The 24,277-nt window shown below is 44.3% G+C and overlaps 1 protein-coding gene and 1 non-coding gene across 2 annotated transcripts in view; both read left to right on the forward strand.

The window, feature by feature from the left end:
• LOC126235049 (uncharacterized) overlaps positions 1-24,277 on the forward strand; it is a 127,421-nt gene that overhangs the window by 80,797 nt on the left and 22,347 nt on the right. The gene's annotated exons all lie outside the window — the stretch shown is intronic.
• On the forward strand, positions 23,054-23,128 carry Trnat-cgu (transfer RNA threonine (anticodon CGU)). The gene has a single exon. It is a non-coding gene; the product is annotated as a tRNA-Thr (tRNA).

Raw genomic sequence — 24,277 nt, forward strand, 5'->3', positions numbered from 1 at the left:
GTATAGATCACTGCCTTGCATGTTTTATTCCTCTTTGTCTCAGTGTTACAAAATCCGCGTTGTGTATCTACACTGACGGAAAAAACCACAACACCAAAAAATAATTAATATAGAACTATGAATACAGTTGTCTCGGCAACATATTTAAAAGATTAACATTGCAGGATCACATGTTAATGTAAGCTCGAGATAAGTCATTGCAAATGTGAAATGCAGGTACATTAATAACCGGTGTAACTACCAGAATTCTGAATGCAAGTGTTCAAACATGCATGAATTGTGTTGTACAGGTGCCGGATGTCAGTTTATGGGATAGAGTCCCATGCCTATAGCACTTGGTCGATCAATGTAGGGTCGGTTAATGCTGTTTGTGTATGACGCAGGGATTGTTGTCGGATGATGTCCCATTTGTGCTCGATTGGAGACAGGTCTGGTGATCAAGTAGGCCAAGCCAACATGTCGACACTCTGTAGAGCATGTTGGGTTGCAACAGCGGCATTAGGGCGAGCGTTGTCCTGTGGCAAAACACTCACTGGAATGATGTTCATGAATGATAGCGTAACAGGTCGAATCACCAGATTTACATACAAATTCGCAGTCAGTGTGCGTGGGATAATCACGAAAGTGCTCGTACTGCCATACGAGATTTCACCTTAGACCAGAGCTCCAGGTGTAGATCCAGTGTGTCTAAACTGCAGACAGAATGGTTGCAGGCCCTGAACTGGCCTCCTTCCAACCATCACATGCCCGAGGAGTTCTCGCCTGACATCACTGAAGTCGCAAGTGACTGTAGTTTGGGGTCAGTGGAATGCACGCTACAGGGCGTCTGGCTCGGAGCTGTCCGTGAAGTAACCGATTTGTTACAGTTCGTTGTGTCACTGTGGTGGCAATTGCTGGTCAAGTTTCTGCTGCAGATGCAGTACGGTACGCCAGACCTATACGCGAAAACGATGATTATCCCACCCGGTAGTGCCACGTGGCCGGTCAGAGCCCTGTCTTCTTGCGACCGTACATTCCCGTGACCACCGCTGCCAGCGATCATGTACAGTGATTACATTCCTGACAAGTCTTTCTGCAATATCGCAGAAGGAACATACAGCTTCTCGTAGCCCTATTACACGACTTCGTTCCAGCTCATAGAGATGTTGATAACGACGTCTTTGTCGCCTGGCATTCTTGACTAACGTCTGCTCACCAAGTGTAACCTCAAAAAAGGTAACTATCGCTCGCGACCATTACAGTGTGTGTTTAAAGCAAATCTGATTTGTATTCTCATAGAGGCACTACTAGCGCCACTCTTAAGCGACTGGCACGAAATCTGAACAGACATCGTCTTCCAGGTGTATAAATATGCCTATGGACTTTAGTTCATCTCGCACAATTCCTTTATGGTGTTGCGACATTTTACCGACAGTGTATGTAAAAAAAAAAAAAAAAAAAAAAAAAAAAAGTACTCCTGCTATGGACATAGCTTTACTCTTTTGTTTCTGTTCAAGGAACCAAAAGGGTGGAGGATAAGAGTAAGCAACACAAGTACGAGCATTAATTCATTTGATTGCTTTCATTGTTTGTATTTTAATGACTAGGACATTATCATGAAAGAATCGGTTCTCTGGTACTGCAAGTGATTTCGTTGAAAATGCGGAAGGTGCGGATAAGGTCTGAAACGTTCACACTATTATAACTGATTAAAATGCAGTCGTCTCACACCTTGATGAAGCAAATGGTTTCAACCTGCGTTATTGGTGATTTTCGTAGGGCCTGGAAAAAGGAACTGTATGCATCCGAATATGTAAGCAGTGACTGTGTGCTTCCTCCGCTCTTTTCAAGCTACTTTTACGCAAATGGGAAGTCAGAGACGTACTGTAAAACTCGGCCCTTTTCCCCAAGCTTCGATAATAAAACAAAATTAAGTTTACACCATAAAAGTGACTAGAAACATTTGATTGGGTAAGAAAATAGGTGAACACACAAAACCATTACAAATGCGAATAGCATATACAGGGTGGTCCACTGATCGCGACCGGGCCATATATCTCACGAAATAAGCGTCAAACGGAAAAACTACAAAGAACGAAACTTGACTAGCTTCAAGGGGGAAACGAGATGGCGCTATGGTTGGCTCGCTAGATGACACTGCCATAGGTCAAACGGATATCTACTGCGTTTTTTAAGTAGAAACCACCATTTTTATTACATATTCGTGTAGTACGTAAAATAATATGAATGTTTTAGTTGGACCACTTTTTTCGCTTTGTGATAGATGGCGCTGTAATAGTCACAAACATATAGCTCACAATTTTAGACGAACAGTTGGTAACAGCTAGGTTTTTTAAATTAAAATACAGAACGTAGGTACGTCTGAACATTTTATTTCGGTTATTCCAATGTGATACAAGTACCTTCGTGAACTTATCATTTCTGAGAACGCATGCTGTTACAGCGTGATTACCTGTAAATACCACATTAATGCAATAAATGCTCAAAATGATGACCGTCAACCTCAAGGCATTTGGCAATACGTGTAACGACATTCCTCTCAACAGCGAGTAGTTCGCCTTCCGTAATGTTCGCACATGCATTGACATTGCGCTGACGCATGTTGTCAGGCGTTGTCGGTGGATCACGATAGCAAATATCCTTCAGCTTTCCCCGCAGAAAGAAATCCAGGGACGTCAGATCCGATGAACGTGCGGGCCATGGTATGGTGCTTCGACGACCAATCGATCTGTCATGAAATATGCTATTCAGTACCGCTTCAACCGCACGCGAGCTATGTGCCGGACACCCATCATGTTGGAAGTACATCGCCATTCTGTCATGCAGTGAAATATCTTGTTGTAACATCGGTAGCCCATTACGTAGGAATACACTGCACCATTTAGATTACCATAGATAAAATGGGGGCCAATTATCCTTCCTCCCATAATGCTCGCACCATACATTAACACGCCAAGGTCCCTGATGTTCCCCTTGTCGCAGCCATCGTGGATTTTCCGTTGCCCAATAGTGCATATTATGCCCGTTTACGTTACCGCTGTCGGTGAATGGTGCTGCGTCGCTAAATAGAACACCGCGTGCAAAAAATCTGTCATCGTCCCGTAATTTCTCTTGTGCCCAGTGGCAGAACTGTACACGACGCTCAGAGTCGTCGCCATGCAATTCCTGGTGCATAGAAATATGGTACGGTTGCAATCGATGTTGATGTTGCATTCTCAACACTGACGTTTTTGAGATTCCCCATTCTCGCGCAGTTTGTCTGCTGCTGATGTGCAGATTAGCCGCGACAGCGGCTAAAACACCTACTTGGGCATCATCATTTGTTGCAGGTCGTGGTTGACTTTTCACATGTGGCTGAACACTTCCTGTTTCTTTAAATAACGTAACTATCCGGCGAACGGTCCGGACACTTGGATGATGTCGCCCAGGATACCGATCAGCATACATAGCACACGCCCGTTGAGAATTCTGATCACAATAGCCATACATCAACACGATAACGACCTTTTACGCAATTGGTAAACGGTCCATTTTAACATGGGTAATGCAACACGAAGCAAAACCGTCCTCACTGGCGGAATGTTACGTGATACCACGTACTTATACGTTTGTGACTCTTACAGCTCCATCTATCACAAAGCGAAAAAAGTGGTCCAACTAAAACATTCGTATTTCTTTACATACTACACGAATATGTAATAAAAATTGGTGTTTCCTATTTAAAAAAACGCAGTTGATATCCGTTTGACCTGTGGCAGCGCCATCTACTGGGCCAACCATAGCGCCATCTGGTTTCCTCCTTCAAGCTAGACAAGTTTCGTTCTTTGTAGTTTTTTCGTTTGACGTTTGTTTCGTGAGATATTTGCCCGGTCACTGTCAATGGATCACCTTGTATATTAGAACAGAAATTTCGTCCGAATACTGGGAAAATCTACTTCATTACCAGAATCTGCCTTCCAAAAGTGGGTTTCGCAACCATTCATTTGGCACTCAAAAAACTGAGCGCACTATAGTGGGCTGAAGTGAGGCATAAAGGTTCCCAACTCCAGAAAGGTTCTGCGTTTTCAATCTTTATTATCGCGTATTACTTTGAGAAATAAGTTTCAGGAAATCTGGAAAACAGCATTACACGGAAGTGGATCATGGACTGTTGGAAAATCGAAAAAGGAGAGAGTCGCAGTGTGTTAAAAGTGGTATTACAGGACGCTGAAAATTTAGTGGAGTGATAAGAAATATCTAGGTCCTCCGCAGAACTGTTGAGGGAAGGAACATGAGGAAAACGCTGACAAGTAGAAGGGGCAGGAATATAGGAAATATCACGGTTCCACGTAGGCATTCCTCTGGACCAAAGGGAGCCGTGGATGGCAAAGATTGTACAGGAAAATGGAGGTTCAAATGGCTTTGAGAACTATGGGACTTAACATCTGACGTTAACAGTCCCCTAGAACTTAGAACTACTTAAACCTAACTAACCTAAGGACATCACACACATCCATGCCCGAGCCAGAATTCGAACCTGCGACCGTAGCGATCGCGCGGTTCCAGACTGAAGCGCCTAGAACCGCTCGGCCACAACGGCCGGCGGAAAAGGGAAAGTTGCGTATCTTGCTATGGTCTGTTATCCGAAGACAACTATTCATTTCATAATGAGTTTGAGCTCATATTGAAGTTCCATCGCATGACGAACATAGGTGTGCTGTGCCGTACTGGAATCTTGGAAATGTCTACGTTTATTTAGTGTATGACTACTACATTTTTGTTGAAACAGAGGCAACACACGCGGTAATATTTAAGAGAAAGCAAATGTGACATCATTAAACCCACTTTTCACCTGATGGGATCTCCTGAACTTGGCCCTTTTTTTGCATATGTTGGCACTTGGCTTTTGAAGCGTCGCCGAGCCCTAGCGTGACGTCGTATGGCCGAGGAAGGTCGTAGGCACCACTGAGACAGATTGTAAACTATTGCTTTGCAATGGAAGACAATTACGGGGTTTCGGAAAAGCGACCCTTTAACTGTGTTGTGCTGCGTACATTAGTGCTAACACCGCTACTGCACTATATTTCATATTACGATTACTTTAAACTGAAAGGGAATAATGGCTCACCCAGTATATCGTAGCATTTTCTTCTCGTATCAGAATGTAGGGTCGGTAGGACAACAAGGTGAAACAGTTTCAAGTTGACCGTAACCGAAGGGCATCAGTCTAGATATCGCGTAATTTACCACGGAAAATGGTTTGTTCGGGGTGTATATATTGGAATCCACACGCTCTGTAGTACTAGTCTTAACTAATGAGTGAGATGCTGTTCATTTTCCCGTTCGTTACGGGAAACTGTTGTGACTTGTCCATCACGTGACGTACCGAAGTCTGTGGCACCCCAGACACAAACCATATGGAAGCTGACACAGCACAGCAGGGAACAGCAAACATGTTTCAAATCGTAATTTTAATTTCGAGCAGCTGGGTGCTTACGAAGAAGATCACTCACTACACGATCTCTACAAGCGGCTACAGCCACAAGCTGCAATTACCGACTACCCAGAGCCCGTTGGAATATCCGTCGGAGAAAATATTCACGGTAGCAGTCCTGATATCCAGCAATACGACGCAAAAACTAATTTATTCCATGCTGTTATGAATTATAGGAGGTTTACGTGATAGAGACGGGCTATTAACACACTGATCGCAATGTCGCAACTGAACGTAAGAATGATACGTACTGCGACTATTAGTGTCTTTCCGTCAACTTAGGTCAGAGTGAATTTGTAAGTTAGTCATATATAATACGTAATACTCTTGCTTGAGAGGGGCATCAAGTATAATATACAAGATACTGAGTTGTACTATTATTGATAATTAACAGTATGATTATCAAAGCGTCAGGAAATGCTCTTAGTGTTACTGTGAGCGTACAGACGTGGTATAAATTTCAGTCTGCTCTCCGTGGCAAAATGAAGAGGAATGGCAATTTATATCAAAATCATTTTCACAGCTGAATGTTGTTGAAATATGGCCGTAGGATATATGGGCTCAATTTCAATTATCGCTGTTTGGCCTCTGCTCCTCCTAACTTTCTCTGTTTCCGTCACCCCCGCACTCGATACTACCCCCCCCCTTTCTCCCACTCTCTCTCTCTCTCTCTCTCTCTCTCTCTCTCTCTCTCTCTCTCTCTCTCTCTCTCACGTATATGCTCTCACACACACACGCACACGAATATTTTTGGGTGCATCGTTTGCAGGAAATTGGTTTTCGTTTAAAGTAATACACTCTGTCACACATTGTTCCCAATTTAATAAGTGGGAAGTGGTCCCAAAACGAAATATTTGTGATTTTATGCCCTGAATTATGTGGCACATATATTCCTCGTGGCTAAATTAATTTCAAAACTGATGAGTGCATTAAATTATTGACATCCGTTTTATCTGTTTATTGGTGGGGACTTTTTGTGACATGGGTATAATGTATCTAGTTTTCATTACACAAAGGAAATTTCCGCTATTTCTCATATGTTGTAAAAGTAAGTAAAATCACAACAAATTCTAACTAGGCAAACCTGTTATCTTTTCCAGATATTAAGAAAACTTCACGGTTACTTTAATATTTCAATTGAAACAATGTGGAGTGGATGCTCCGATGCAAGAAAAATATTAGACAGATACAGCATGCTGCTGCTTCATATTGGTTGTTTCCCTGTATATGCATGAACCACTTTGCTTAGATAGCGAGCAGATACTTTCATGATTGTGCACATTGCAGTACAATGCAGAAATGTTAAGAAAAGCATTCAAGTTACAAGACTTACGTGTAGTAATGAAACACTCCACAACTGTCACATAAGTATGTTAATATATACGTCGACAGTATTTGCAAAAAGTCAGTTGTTTTCTGTAAAGAACCACAGAAATTTCACACTGCATAGAAGCCAATTAATGATCGTTATTAAAAGAGATACAGCGGCATCTTGGTTATACTTTACGTTCGAAGCAAACGTGCTTCCTTCTAGCAAGTCATTGAAAACCATTATTTTCATTAATTCGTCTGGTAACATGCTGCAAATATGTCTGGATTAATCACGTTGAATCTTCATTAGCTAATTGTTTTTATTTCGTTCAGAAAGTTCCCCTCTTCATCTCTGTCTCATATTTTCATTTTTCCTATAATTGTAACACGGAATACAGAATTAAAATTCGCTACTATGCCTTTCAAATCATGATTAAATACTGAATTCATGGACATTTTTTGTACTAGGAAGCGCCATGTTCGCTGAGAAAGCTATCACTCTTGATGGTATTTAAATGGTAAACTACAACACTGACATAATCCGCACCTTTCATAGTACACATAACGTGCAACCACCATTGGCCTCAGTTGGTCCTAACGCGACTGACAGGGAGCGTCATTTAAGTGAGCCGACAAATCATTTCCATATTTCCACTCCGTAAGTTATCACCTTATTAGTTCAACCATATGGCTCTTCATCTTTCAGTTAAAGCTCCATTTTTGCACGTAGTAGCTTTCAAATTAATTGGCACCGTTTATTCGACAGAAAATAACATGAACCCACTGATGAGGACGAAACTTCAAGGGAACATGTATGCATGGAACGTAAAAAATTATGTGTGCTCAAACCAGCATCCTTCTTTCAAAACATATTTAACATGGCTGCTATAAGTCGTCTGATGCTCAGTCCCAGTTTTAACAATATGCTATGGACAGTGAGTTCCGAAACACGTGTGCCCCACGTGCTTGACGAAACCAATATTTTTAAGGTTCCCGGCACATGATCCACAAAACCTAGGAATGGCTACAGATCTCTTACCCGAAAACTTATTTTCAGCAAGAGGACTGATGCGAGCACCAACAATGGCTATATATACTTTAGTATCTCCACAAGTCGTCCTTTCTCTATGAATTTTCTTTTTGTTTTCTTCTGCAGTGTCACACCAACTAAGCAGCAGAACTCTTTAATTTCCCCTACAGTATCTTTCGCAACTGTTATACGTAGTAAGCCGCTATTTTACTTAATATTGCAAATTGTTAAATTACTTTTTTTAATGTTTCCTGTCAAATCAGATACAGTGCTGAGTATAATGCTCCCTCTCATCAAGAAATGGTTTAATCTCACTTTATTCAAGGCTAGAAGATCTCATGTAGCATAAAGTGTAGTGTACTAGCTTTGCAGGCGTGGAGGCCAGTCACATCAGGTTCGAATCTCCGCAGCTGATTAAAGACCATTGCTCTGGTACGCCGGCAAAATTGTATGAGATTTTTGTCCAGTTTTCCGCGGTTGTTTAAACAAATGCTAGGCTTGTCCACAATCTCAGAAAAACGTGATACGCAAACAGTCAAAACGCGATAACACACAGAAAGTTTCCACAACTCGCAGATAGACGACGCACGTGACTTAACTGACGAGTGCGAAGACAGAAGGCGCAACGGCCCACAAAGTTAAAATAAAAGTAACAAATTTGCAAATTCATGAAAACAGAGGACTCCGTTCAATCCTACGAAAAACCGATTATTTACTGCCAGAAGAGGAATGTCCTCTGCGAACTTCTACAGATTTATGAGTACAGAACAAAGTTGACATTCGAAGGCAAGCTTACCGTGCGGCGTAATGGGTGGTGTAAGCCTTTCTATTGTTGGCCAGTTCGGCGGCAGATGTGTGCAAAGTATGAGATTATAGGGATATAGGGTTATTGATCGCGATGAGTGCATGTAAAAAGTAAATGCCTTGGTGCTGACAAATGGAGGAGAGGATGCCGGCGCATAACCCGATTGTCTCAGACAGCACGGACGGATCACCGACAATAGTGTCACGTGCCCTCACAACAGACTCTGTGGAGAGGCCTAGAATTTAACACAGGGTGTTGACACCAAGCGTGATGACGAGGAACTCTACGCCACTACCTTTCTTTTTCTTGCCTGCCAAATGCTGGACGTGAAAATGTCCCCCACAATAATGTGTCTAAACAGCTACTTCCAAGTCTAACTCCAAAGCACAAGCGCACGTTATCGAGTAGACTACCAAATCGTATTCTGATACAGCAATAAAATAATCAAAAATCAATGTTCGAAATGCCAGCCCATCGTGCTGGTGAACACAAAGCAAATAGCAAACGACTGAAGATCTCGATAAGACAGCACATCAAAAGGTTCAAATGGCTCTGAGCACTATGGGACTCAATATCTGAGGTCATCAGTCCCCTAGAACTTAGAGCTACTTGAACCTAACTAAGGACATCACACACAGCGGTCGCGCGGTTCCAGACTGAAGCTCCGAGAATCGCTCAGCTACTCCGGTCTGCGACAGCACATCCATCACGATATTGTCATTAGTTACAATGGCGACATGGAATCGTCCAGAGGCCGGTGATGTAATGTACCTGTAGCGCCATTTGCTACAGGCATTTCTTTGTTTACTACTTGGGATGAAAGTTCGCTGGAAGGCACAAGTTCACGCACTGATTCTCTTGAGATTTGTATCGCTACCATAGCGACCGCGAAAACAATATCACGTTAATTTACAGCACCCACACGGACTTTTAAGCAATAATTCTTCTCTCGCCTCATAGGTAAGTGGAAAGTGGAGAATCTCTAATCGTAATATATTGGGAAGTACCCTTTTTCATGCACTTCACAGCTGTTTACAGAGTATACATGTGTATGTAGGTATTTCAATGGCATATCTTAATAAACTACCATATCGGTTCCTCTCTACAATCAGCGTTTTTATGTTACTCACTTGTACTCTGTGTGTAAAGTCAGTCAACGCTTGATCAGTTGTGGCCTGTTTCTCCTTGTCTTGCAGCCCGGGATTTAGTTTTTATACGGTTGTGCGAGCGTTGATGGCTCTTCCTGTTGCCGTAATCTAAAATTCTGTACACATGCTCCCGACGCTTTAAGTGGCTCCACTGTTAATCTCAAGCACTTCTTATATCCTTCATCCGTTTATAGCTATTAGTTGCTAACCCAGAGTGGTACAGAATTCAGTTCTGTTACTGAAAGTGCATCGGCCAGTAAAATTTTACACCGATTTCGTTCATATGTCTCTCTTAGTACCCAACTTAGATTTAATTGGGCTAACTAGCCATTTTCCCACGGCTTCGCTCGCATATGCGTTCGACACATGTACTGAACACACCTCTTCCTTACCCTCACGGTGTCCACCTGTTCTTCCCTCTGTCCGTCTATCTCAACCTTCCACCTCTACCTGTCTATCTCTTCTCCTCCCCCTTCTCTTTGTCTCTTTATCTCCTCCTCCTCCTCCTCCTCTCTTTGTATATTACCTCGACCCCTCTCTCTGACCATACCATTCTCCCCATTCCCTCTGCCTATATCCTCCTCCATCTCGCTCTTTCCATCTCTGCCTCCCCTCTTCCGTTCCACCTGCCCACCACCCCTCTACACCTCTCACCTGCCTCATAAACCACCCACTCCTCCCTTCTCTCTGTCCATTTCCTCCTCCCCCTCATTCTGCCCAACCCCTCCTTTGTCCATCTCAACCTGTCCCCACTCATGCTCATTGCCACATGTAGCTCATGCAATATGGTTCAATAAAGCAGGCCCACAACACATCTGTTGTGGCTTGAAAATAATTTATTAGATGCTGACATACAGGCCGCCATAAAAAGCAGGTGGATGAAGTAAGCCAATACTACTCCAATGTAATATACCCGTCATGCAGGGTAGCGTATGTGTTAGGCCCAAGAACAACCATTTCTTTCCCCAGGCATGTAGACTGCCTTGCAAAGCAGGTAGATTTGGCAAACTGGTATAATTCCCACACAACATGCCTGCATACAGGTGTCAGCCTATATGCCAGGGGATGAAAAACACTTTTTTGCTTGTATTTCTGCTCCTATTGGAGCTAGGAGGTTATAAACCCCACAGAGCTGATTTTCGTGAGGCCTGCTGTTTCTGTGCCAAATTTAGTTGAAATCGATACACTCTGCTTTATCTATAACTCAGATTAGTGACACAGAAGAACCCAGTAGTGGGCATCACACAACAGTTAATGAGGACACACCAGTGAGGTAAATGCAATCTGATAGTAGAATTTATACAGGTGCAACTATTGTAGAAGTCTCTGGCAAGAAAAGACAAGTAGGAACTTGGAACTGACATGAAGTCAATGTGCAGTAGAGTGATGGTTAGAATAACTATCAGCTCAAAAAGAAACTGCAAGCATGAAACTTGGTGAAGGCGTTAGTTCTGATCTACGTATTGAGCCTTCAATACAACACATTTATCTCAGCCATGAATATTGTGGCATAAACATTGGTTTCAGAAATCTGCGTATTAGCTACCCGTCACCTATGTGACAATAGCATAGGTCCCTGCCACGCCACTTCAGGATACGCCTTAAACCTAGTCAACGCCACCCACCGCACCACAACACGCCGACGAGACCAGCATGTTATCGCTCTCAGTGCTCGCAAAATGGTTCAAATGGCTCTAAGCACTATCGGACTTAACATCTGAGGCCATCAGTCCCCTATACTTTACTTAAACCTAACCTAAGGACATCACACACACCCATGCCCGAGGCAGGGTCCGAACCTGCCAGAACAGTGGCGGACGACCTTGCCCGAACCATGGAAATCGAACTAGATGTCGTGCCGACTTCTGCCTTTCTCCAGATGGATATAGCATCGGACGATAGGTGACCGCATTCTGATTCGGAAAAACACATTAGGAAACAGCGTCGCCCAGGAAGCGCAAGAAAAGCCGACGAACACCCTCCGGTGACGCCTTCCTTCAGGTGTCCTCACGAGATGACGACCAGATGTGTGATGGTGACCTTCCATATTGCGTCCAGTCGAATGGTGCTACTACTCCTGACGCCCCTCCTGTAACGGAACCTCTCTCAACCCAGAACACAAAAAATGGTTCAAATGGCTCTGAGCACTATGGGACTTAACATCTGAGGTCATCAGTGTCCTACACTTAGAAGTACTTTAACCTAACTAACCTAAGGACATCACACAGATCCATGTCCAAGGCAGGATTCGAATCTGCGACTGCAGCATCAGCACGGTTCCGGACTGATTCACCTAGAATCAGAACATATATCCAATGTTACCAATAAATGATGACGACAGATTCCTCCTCCCCCCCCCCCCCCCAGACAGTAAAAGATTCTCACATGTCTTCGAGGTCAGTATCCTGGGCCGATTATGTTGAAGAAGAAACGAAACAGACCACCAGCGCTTCCGAGCGAGGGCATCCCACGGAGGCGCCTGAGGCGGCGCCCTGCCAGTAATCATGAGCACTGTGGCAGACCTGGCGGGTCTACACCCCCAGGATACTTCCATCACGCATACTGCATCGACTGCAAGCAACCGCACACAGCAATATCGTGTCGTTACAATGAATTCTGCCATCATCCAAGCCCCTCGCAAACCGGCCATGTTCCGAGACAACATCTACTCTCTTGGTGTTGATATTGCATTCCTACATGAGTTGTTCGTCGTTGACTTCCAAGTGCCCACATGGTGCACCGCCCATATTTCTCATGCCTCTGATACTGGTAGTGGCGTCGCCATCCTTCTACGCGACAGGTTCCCTGCAGATGATGTCGCCTACCTCCTCACTGCACAACGTATGGCCTTCACCCTATTTGGCGTGCGTATCATAAACATCTATGCACCGTCTGGCTCTAGCCGCCGTCATGACCGACACATATTCTTCGCCGAGAAGGTTACATTTCTCTTCATAGGTCCATAGAACGATTTGGTACTCGGTGGGGACTTCAACTCGACACAAGGGTCCGCTGAACAACTTCCACGGCATTCACCTAGTGCGGCTCTCTCTGTGGTAATCGATCGCCTCCGACTCATTGACACATGTACGAAGCTCCACGGAACCCAACCGGATTACACAATTTACACCACACATTCATCAAGCCGCATAGGCCGCTTCTACCTTACCCACCCACTTGCTGATGGCACGCGCCTTGCAGAAGTCTGGCCCAAGGCCTTTTCAGACCATGAAGCATACATCTGCGATGTCACTCTTGCTCGACAGTGTGTGTGTGTGTGTGTGTGTGTGTGTGTGTGTGTGTGTGTGTGTGTGGGGGGCATAGTTGTGATCTGTGGAAATGCAATGTCGCCCACCTGACCACCCCAGACCGTCGCCGTATGGTCGACGATGCATGGGCACGAAGCTGGCGTCGTCGAAATGCCTATGACTCCATCATATCTTGGTTGCTTTTGTATGCAAAACCGACCCTCCATAAAACATTAATGAGTTATGGTAAGGAAGCCAAGGCATCGCGTACTAATATCCTGCAGTTTTATTACTCCATTCTTCGTGACTGTGCTACGATGCCTTTTCCGCAAGACAGCCCGACGGTGGTACAGCGAACAAAGGCGCAGATCTCCTTGATCATGCGCCGTCACCTGGAAGGCACTGCAGTCATCATACACCTCAAGAACATCCGTCGATGTACCACCTCATCCAGGAAAGACAACGACGAAGCAGGGCTCTGATCTATGTCATCACTGACGCGGAAGGCCATCGGCACGAGACCCAACAAACGATTGGCCTTGCTCTCCACATTTATTTCGCCGGACTGTATGCAGCTGTACCGCATTCCATTGAACTGATCACAGAGGTCGCACGTCTCACTACGAGCGCTCTTCCGGTGGAGGTAGCACATGAAATCCAGGAAGACGTGTCCTCAGACGAAGTAATCGGTGCTATCAAGGCAAGATCTGATAACACTTTTCTTGACGGCATCATTATACCCATTCACAAACCACACAGGTGATCGAGGTTCCATGATTATCGACCAATCACGTTGTTCAACAGTGATATGAAAATATTTACATAGCTTCTGGCATCGCGAGTCAAGAAGGTCGCACGTTAAATCGCCTCCTGCGACCAAATTTCCCTAGGATGCGACAACAACCAAGACACGGCAGTATTTGCTCATCACCAGTGTCTCCCTCGTGTCTTGGCATCGCTGGACTTTACCCAGACCTTCGACCGTGCAGACCACTGCTATTTACTGACATTTCTTTAACATATGGGTTTCCCCGGCGTTTTTTCCACGGTAATTTTACCCCTTTTTAGCGGCGCGACCGCCAGACTCTTGTATAACGACCTCATGTCGCCCCTGGTGATAGTACGCTCTGTCCGGCAAGGCTGCCCCCTTTCCACTATTTTATATGTTTTCGCTTTGGAACCCCTGTTCCTGAGACTGCACCAATGTCTGGAATGTATGACGTTGCATCGGCACCGTTTTGTTGCATGGCCAATGCAGATAATCTCGTCCTTTATCTGCGCAATGAGAATGAAGTTCGAGCAGCCGTGACATGGGTGGCTACTTACGTCGAATGGTCGGGCAGCTCCCTCAACATGTCCAAATCCAAGGTCTCGCTCAGTGGTGAGGGCCTACCGGAGAGAAGCGTCGCCCCCTTCAGCGTCTATGTCTTGGCATTGAATTAACAGCCGATCTCCGTCGCTCAGCGGTCATTAAAGGTAGGCGTTCGCCACAGACCATCAGAGCTAGCCTTGCAGTTTATCGGTTACGAGCCCTCGACATTATCCAACGCTCCCAATACGTGAACTTCTACTAAGCCTCGTGTATTCCACATGTGGCGTTGGTACTACCGGCGCCAACTCTCCTGTCCCACGTCTGTTGAGGACACTGGGCTCCTTCGTCAGCTCAGGGATGTTATGCAAAGCGCTGTATGACTCCCTTGCACTCCCACGCGACCGTGGTGGGGTGGGAATAACACATGTGCCGACCAGAGTCACGGCGCTGTACATGAGCTCCCAACTCAAACTCTGGCATCGTTGCCTGCAGAATCTCGCTGAAGTCCTATTCCAAGACTTTGGCCGGTCTCTTTGTCCGCCACAGCTCTGGTACCGACCATTCCATCCCCCTTTCATCATATCCGGCCATTTTTCCTGGACTTCAGTTACGTCTACCAGTCTTTACCACTTACACGTTTATTTCATACGAAAACAGTTTAAATAGTCTCACAACAGTGCCGCCTGCCCAATCCCTTCGAAATTAAATATCTCCAGTATGTGTGGTGGCACATATGGAAAGCGATCCACGCCTGCTTTTACGAATCCGGCGTCCAATCAGCGTGGTACATTACAGTGAATGGCAAACAAGTTAACCGACATCGACTACATTGCATCCATCTAGCCGACTGGCCCCACTGCACGCACTGTGGAGTGGACGACACAGACGACCACCGGTTCCACTGTGGTCCAGCGTCCGATGTCTCGACACCTGCGCGACGTATTCTGCGTTTCTTACACGCCAAACACCCGCTCCGACTCCACACACTTTTATTCCCGGAAGGGGTTTTTGTACCATACCATCAAAACTCACTCTGAAAACTGGATCTGTGAGCACACGGTCCGTTATCTTTTTAATTCTGGCAATATGTCAGTGCTCGGATATTGGGATTATCTCAACGAACAACCCTCACTATCAGCAATACTTCTCCAGTTTCTTAGGGAGCACCTTTATTGATTTGCCTCACAGCTGGAACGTCCAAGCCATGAGAAGTTGAAAACTGATCTGAACCTACCCGAACCGAACAGAGCCGGTAACAGAATCTACGCCCACTCAACGAGAAGACACACTTGGACGTGCTAGCCGACGCAGTACCCGCTACTCAAGGCGCTCATATACAATACAAAAATAATAAATAATAAATAGAAAATAAAAATAAAAACTAATTGTGTTTCCTTCCCTTCATCCATTCTCGCCCACTCATGGCTCTAGGTTAGTTGTACTGGGAGTAGGATTAGATAGGGGCCAACGCCTGAAGTGGTGGTTTTTTTTATGTAGGGTAAAAGTGGCAGTGGCAATTTTCATTCCTTTTTTTGTGATCCCTTCTATAATCCCAGGGGAAAATAAAAAAGAGGCGTTGTTCATCGCGGTGGCAGGTGGTCACCGGTGGAGTCAGTAGTGTCGGCGTGGAACTGGATATCAGAACTGGAGTCCTGGTTCAAAGTTAACTTCCGATGGATGGCCGTGCGCTTGCCTAAATAGCGTTCAGCGGCAGGATATTTTGGGATATATTTTCGGTCACGTGGATCGAGGAAACAAGTGGGTTCCCGCGACTCGCGATCTCAGGCCGCACTGTTAGGTACGCTTACGAAGAGAACACGCCAAGTATCATAGCCCGATTTCCCAGAAACTTCGCTCAGTGGAAGAGGAGTCAAAATAAGCGAACATGTGTCTCGGATTATCCGTAGATACTCGACTGTTTCCGAAAAAACGAGGGTCAAAGGTTTCGAGGTACTTTATGTGTCTTTCATCGAGCAAATACTTCGACGGATGTTGTGGCAGAGTGGACAGCGTCATGCCTTCACAGTTCCCCGTCGTGTATTCGACCCCGGTTATTACTTTTATTTTTCCTTTTAATTTATCAACCCTTGTCCGTAGAACGTTACTAAACGAATGTTTGCAGTGCATATTAATACTGCGTTGTTTTCTATCGTCTACTTAGTATACGAGTATATCTAGTGAATGGATTAAAAATGAATGAATAAATGAATGAGAAAATTATTTAAGATTTTTTCGGTGAAATTCCTGTAACATGTCTTTGTTAATTATCAACTGGAAGCGCCAGTTTTCGGTAAAGTGATCCATTAAGCGGGGTCGGCCGTGGAAGTACTGCCAGCGAATGAGATACATACGAAAAAATACCACTGTGGCAAATGTGGCTTCGTAAGACGCTCGTGGTGTTTGGAATTTCTGTATTTCGAATATTTCTACGATCGATATTATTCAATGGGATGCACCAAATCTTCCTTAAGACTAAACATACGAATAAAATATAAGAATTAATATAAGAAGAAATATAAGGATGAAATATAAGCGTATGAGAATTTTGACCGCTGAAAATACCATACGCAGATATATTATATAAGAAACGTGTCACTTTTTGGGAAACTCATTTGTAATTTTGCAATTAATATAATGTTCTTGTACCTCTTAACTAGTTAAGAAAAATTCTTGTAGCAACCCTCTACGAACATGGAACACGGAAAGATAACTGAAAAATAAAAAATTATAAAACAGTAAACGCGCTTCTAAGACTGGGTGCAAAACTGAGAGACGGTGGCGCTAGCCAGTGTGCCACTACTTCTGCAGATATTATCTCGCGCTAGTAGCCACATACAATACCTCGAAAACTTTGACTGTAGTTTTCTCGGAAACGGTCGAGTATCTACGGATAAGCCGGGACATTAGGTTATGGCACTTGCCGTGTTATTCTCGTTAGTGGAACACCAGAAAATCTGCCTTTATGCGAGGAGTGGTTGCCTGGCAATCGGGCAACCCATTACGCTAGGATGTGTGAAGCGTTGTCCACCTTGCAGGCGTAACGTCGCGATATATCAAAAGTACTGCCAGAACACACTCAATATCACATTGCATGATCGTGGTTCAGTCATCGACTTTTTGTGGAAGTGGTGCATTCGTATGTTGCTTCGCTCCTTAATCTCGGCGTCATAGTGATACTCCCAGCACTCGTCCATGGTGATTAGGCTGTTAAAGAAGTGTCCTGACACGTTAACTGGAATACTCTCTTACAAATTCTGAAGGTGGCAGGGGTAAAATACAGGCAGCGAAAGGCTATTTACAATTTGTACAGAAACCAGATGGCAGTTATAAGAGTCGAGGGGTATGAAAGGGAAGCAGTGGTTGGGAAAGGAGTGAGACAGGGTTGTAGCCTCTCCCCGATGTTATTCAATCTGTATATTGAGCAAGCAGTAAAGGAAACGAAAGAAAAATTCGGAGTAGGTATTAAAATTCATGGAGAAGAAGTAAAAACTTTGAGGTTCGCCGATGACATTGTAATTCTGTCAGAGACAGCAAAGGACTTGGAAGAGCAGTTGAACGGAATGGACAGTGTCTTGAAAGGAGGATATAAGATGAACATCAACAAAAGCAAAACGAGGATAATGGAATGTAGTCAAATTAAATTGGGTGATGCTGAGGGGATTAGATTAGGAAATGAGACACTTAAAGTAGTAAAGGAGTTTTGCTATTTGGGGGGCAAAATAACTGATGATGGTCGAAGTAGAGAAGATATAAAATATAGACTGGCAATGGCAAGGAAATCGTTTCTGAAGAAGAGAAATTTGTTAACATCGAGTATAGATTTAAGTGTCAGGAAGTCGTTTCTGAAAGTATTTGTATGGAGTGTAGCCATGTATGGAAGTGAAACATGGACGATAACCAGTTTGGACAAGGAGAGAATAGAAGCTTTCGAAATGTGGTGCTACAGAAGAATGCTGAAGATAAGCTGGGTAGATCACGTAACTAATGAGGAGGTATTGAATAGGATTGGGGAGAAGAGAAGTTTGTGGCACAACTTGAGTAGAAGAAGGGATCGGTTGGTAGGACATGTTTTGAGGCATCAAGGGATCACAAATTTAGCATTGGAGGGCAGCATGGAGGGTAAAAATCGTAGAGGGAGACCAAGAGATCAATACACTAAGCAGATTCAGAAGGATGTAGGTTGCAGTAGATACTGGGAGATGAAGAAGCTTGCACAGGATAGAGTTGCATGGAGAGCTGCATCACACCAGTCTCAGGACTGAAGACCACAACAACAACAACAACGACACTGCTGCAACATTTCCGCTGCTGTCTCAGTTCCGCTGTCTTTTTGAATGGGTGGAACATAGCGAGTGGCGACCCTAGTCATGTTCAAAATGTCGTACAACTTGTTGAAACCTGCAACATAACTGGCTTTTACTTTGTCCTTAATCACCTAGAATGTACCACGCCAGCTTTCGAGAACGGACGTGCTCAAGTTCCCTTGCAATTCTCGCGTCTGTTTAGGGAGGTGGTATGCTACTTCCTTCTTCGTTATTCACACTTTTATGACCAAATTCTAAGCGTTTACGCCCCCTAGGCACCGTCTCATTGATGTTTCATTGTTGCCGTACATTACCATCAACTCGGCACGGATTGTTGCATCTTTGTCTCCTTCAAACGCCCGAAACGAAACATCTCACATTACCAGTCCGTCTTTTGTTTGTCTCCTCTATCATACTACAATATTTTAACGTGGAGATTTCAGTGTGTACCATAACGGGAGAAATGTACCTGCAAACAAAGAAAAAAAGTTAATTACGTAACTTCACTTTATCGAGGTGAAGATTAAAACATTACGACTATCCCCCATACGTTATGTCAGCACACATCAACTCACATAACGTGGCATCATCATCATCATCATCATCATCATTTAAGACTGATTATGCCTTTCAGCGTTCAGTCTGGAGCATAGCCCCCCTTATAAAATTCCTCCATGATCCCCTATTAAGTGCTAACATTGGTGCCTCTTCTGATGTTAAATCTATTGCTTGAAAATCATTCTCAACCGAATCCAGGTACCTTCTCCTTGGTCTGCCCCGACTCCTCCTACCCTCTACTGCTGAACCCATGAGTCTCTTGGGTAACCTTGCTTCTCCCATGCGTGTAACATGACCCCACCATCTAAGCCTGTTCGCCCTGACTGCTACATCTATAGAGTTCATTCCCAGTTTTTCTTTGATTTCCTCATTGTGGACACCCTCCTGCCATTGTTCCCATCTACTAGTACCTGCAATCATCCTAGCTACTTTCATATCCGTAACCTCAACCTTGTTGATAAGGTAATCTGAATCCACCCAGCTTTCGCTCCCATATAACAAAGTTGGTCGAAAGATTGAACGGTGCATAGATAACTTAGTCTTGGTACTGACTTCCTTCTTGCAGAAGAGAGTAGATCGTAGCTGAGCGCTCACTGCATTAGCTTTGCTACACCTCGCTTCCAGTTCTTTCACTATGTTGCCATCCTGTGAGAATATGCATCCTAAGTACTTGAAACCGTCCACCTGTTCTAAATTTGTTCCTCCTATTTGGAACTCAATCCGTTTATATTTCTTTCCCACTGACATTACTTTCGTTGTTAATCTTCATACCATAGTCTTTACATTTCTGATCTAACTCAGAAATATTACTTTGCAAACTTTCAATCGAATCTGTCATCACAACTTAGTCATCCGCATATGCAAGACTGCTTATTTTGTGTTCACATATCTTAATCTCACCCAGCCAGTCTACTGTTTTCAACATATGATCCATAAATAATTTGAACAACAGTGGAGACAGGTTGCAGCCTTGTCTTACCCCTGAAACTACTCTGAACCATGAACTCAATTTACCGTCAACTCTAACTGCTGCCTGACTATCCATGTAACGTGGCAAAGATAATAAATAACTAGCTCTGTCAGTCCCAAGAATATCGACAGAGGACGTTCCAAGCAAAGTGCAGTAGTGAGGCTCTGACGAAAGCTGCTGCAGGAAGTCGACCACCCGCAGACGGAAGTGAAGCAGCGTGCGTTGCGTAGTACTCATACTGGCGCATCTTTTCACTCCTGTACACTTGTCTGGGATGCCAGAATTCCTGCTGTACACACGTTTACAAATTTATTTATCCTATAGGCTTTAATAACAAAACTAAAGAAACGTCACAAACCCAGTACGAATCTATCTATGGCACGAAAACCACAATGATCATGGCTTTCAGTAGTATTTCAGCTACACAGACACAAATTAACGAAATATGCATTGTTGATGAAATTTTTCAACCTCACCACATAAAACCGATGAAATACATACACCATTTGTTCCTGTGGCACTTCCCTTAAAGCTGACAGCATACTCTACAGCATCTCATCAGTCTATCGTAAAACTGTACCTTGAACAATAGAGAAAGGTGCCATTATTGAATGCTGTTACAAACATTTTGGGCCGGCCGCTGGTGGCCGAGCGGTTCTGGCGCTACAGTCTGGAACCGCGCGACCGCTACGGTCGCAGGTTCGAATCCTGCCTCGGGCATGGATGTCTGTGTTGTCCTTAGGTTAGTTAGGTTTAAGTAGTTCTAAGTTCTAGGGGACTTATGACCTCAGCAGTTGAGTCCCATAGTGCTCAGAGCCATTTGAACCATTTGAACAAACATTTTGTAGCATATTTTGATACTAGCTGTTACCTGCGGTGGACCTCACGTGTCAGTAGTTTTGTTCTGATGAGTAGTGGTGAGTACGCAAGCTACTATTCTTGCAATGACATTAACTGCCCTGCATTTCTACCTCTTCAGGTAAGCATAGCTCGTGATGTGTGCCCCGCTCTGTCCCAACGCACGATGCGTCGACAGAAGAAAAGAGCAGGAGCGCGCATCTATACACCGTTCTATTGAAGCATCTATGCACTATACAACGTGTACAATACATAAGAAATACTGTGAAAGCATGGATTAAACCTGTTGAAGATTGCATAAGCATTGCATTTATTACTTCGAATCGTATCACGTAACACACGCCAACCAACAAAAGCATTTTCACAATTATGATGAAGATCAAAAGTCAAAGAGTAAATAGTTTTCCAAAGAATAAATATTTTTTCCGCAATTCGCGTAAAATCATTCAAATCAATACGTATCTTGTACTAAACAATTTTCTGAAGCAGGTGATGTACTTCCCCAAGGTTCACAATATCTCCATACCAAATTTCATAGAAACAGGTTCAGCGAGCTAGCCGTGAGAACGTAACAGAAAGAGTTACTGACGCATTTATAATATTAGTATGGATGAAAATTCCAATTACGAAATTTTGTTTTTGTGATCCGATTTTAACGAAATAAACTGCATGCGGCACCCCAAGATATACTCAAGCTACTTGCGGAAACCAAATGAAATTCCGTCCATTAGTTTTATAGAAGCGTGTTCAAACAAACGAACAGACACGACAGTTTTACAGATTTGTTATTAGTATAGATAAACACATTTAAAATTTAATATCGAGTCGAGCTAATGAAATCTTCTCCAACCATCTGTCGAGTAAATTGGTCGATAAGACGTAACGTTTCTACAAGCTGACTGCTTGATCTTAAGGCGAAGAAGCGTTGCTTCTTATCCTCTGGTCTCGGCCGATAAACCGAGAACGTTTCATTGACGCACTCTGTGTCTTCTTACACCTGTATTTGTTGATGTGAGTGATTAAGCCTGGTAACAGTGATTAATTGTTTCGATCGCTCAGGAGTATAAAGGAGGAGAAAGTGAACATGGACTACTCGGCAGGGCTGAAGAAAAGGCTGGTGATGGGCCGGGTCAGGTGAGCCACGTAGCGTCTCTTGTCTCACGGCACCAGAAAGCACGGCGCAGCGCCGCTTGGCTTGCGCGCCAGCACAACCGCCTAGTCGGAGCCACGCGGGCGCTCAAAGCTCCGCTCACATCAACAGGTGGCGATCTTCTCTTGTCGCACAGTGGAGACGCCTGCCACGCTGCAGCCGCCTAGCGCTTTCACAGCGATTGTTTACCGCACTCCACCGGTCTAAGCTTTTCTTATTACTTCTCGCTTTATTTCTACTTAGCTCTGCTTAGCTTCTTGTCCGTGTCGTTTTTTATAAAAATCGGTTGTTTGCGGCACTAAAATAAGTTTTATTAATACACATACAGGGTGATTATAATTAAAGTTAAACTTTGAAAACGCTGTAGAAATAACGCCGCTGGCCACAATGACGTCAAATTGCAACGGAATATTATCGGAAAAGGGAGAAAACGTATGGCAGAAGGAAAAAAAAATAGAGTGAAAATTGCTCAATAGATTGGCTGTGTGTGTCAGAATACGTAAATCAAAACACGCGTCGTGCGCATGACCCACTGAAGTTGGTATAAACTTGCCGGGTACTCGGATTTTCCTCCTTTCACGTCTGCCACGTTTGCCATGACTATATACTTATATGGATATGATGTCTGTCCTTTAGGACATGTCCTAAAGAACAGATACCATATCCATATAAGTATATAGTTCTGGCGATACCGGCCATGACCTCTTTCTGTGCGGATGCACACATATTCCCCGAACTCTTGCGGCACTTGGAAGAATGTCTTCCACGAGTAATGAGTGTGTTGGGATGGGACACTACGAATCTAGTGTGTGGACACACAAGGTGAGAATGTGAGTCTCGCTGGAGGAGTGCTCGAGATAGTCCCTGCAGGCGCACTATCATCTGTGCCCTTGGTGGCTCAGATGGACAGAGCGCCTGCCACGTAAGCAGGAGATCCCGGGTTCGAGTCCCGGTCGGGGCACACACTTTCACCTGTCCCCGTTGACCTATATCAACGTCCGTGCGCAGCTGACGGTCTTAATATAATTCTAATTTGCCATGACTGTCTCAATGCAGGATGCTTGTAAAGCCGTATTACAAGAATGATGAATGTGCACACGTCTCTCTTCAGAAGTTACGGATACTGAAGGGTTCGAAAAAAGGCGTTGGTTCGATGACTGCCGTGGGTCTAGAGAAAATGATTCGGAAATTCGAAAAAGACGGTTTCTTTTGGTGTTCTACCTGGTAGAGGGAGCAAACGAACTGATTCGACGTCCGTGGAAGCAGTGGCCACAGCAATGCAGGAAGAGCAGGCGAGTGGCGATGTGCCCGGAGAATTGCCCGAACATTGGACATACCCGTAAGCACGGTGCGTAAAATCCTATGAAACATCCTTCTTTGCAATCCGTTCAAAATTACCCGTGTGTATGTATTGCTTCCTGTAGACCTGCCAGCAAGAGAGATCTTTTCTTTAGAATTTCTTGCTCGCATGAAAGCGGACAATGATTAGCCGTGGAAGATTTTGTGTACTTCTATCTGACAGGATATGTCAATACTCAAAATTGTCGAATATGGGCAACGGAAAATCCACACGCAAATCAACCAGTACCACTTCATCGTGAAATGTTCACTGTATGGTGCGGGTTTACGGCATCATTTGTCACAGGGCCATATTTTTTCGAAGAGACAGGTGCTTCCGTTCCTGTTACCTGTACCGTCACTGGTAAGGTCTATGAGTGTCTTTTGCGCAGCCACGTCATTCCAGCTTTCCAACAGCGTGAATGTGGGGATGGGATCATTTTTATGCAAGATGGCGCATCTCCGCACATTGCAAATCCAGGTAAACAGGTGCTGAAGCGCCGTTTCTGGAATGCTAGAATTATCAGCCGCCATTTCCCTACAGCCTGGCCGTCCCGATCACCTGATTTTAATCCGTGTGACTTCTGGTTGTGGGGCTATCTAAAAGATGTTGTGTTCAGTGATCCGAATGGAAGCTTAGCTTCATTGAAGGCACGCATTGCGCAACACATTCTGAATGTGACCCCGGAAACACTTCCATTACTTTCGGAACATGCAGTTTCTCGATTTCAATTTGTTGCAGAAAACGGTGGACAGCATATTAAACATGTTT

The sequence above is a fragment of the Schistocerca nitens genome, chromosome 2 (assembly GCF_023898315.1).
Source record: "Schistocerca nitens isolate TAMUIC-IGC-003100 chromosome 2, iqSchNite1.1, whole genome shotgun sequence".
NCBI classification, from domain to species: Eukaryota; Metazoa; Arthropoda; class Insecta; order Orthoptera; family Acrididae; genus Schistocerca; species Schistocerca nitens.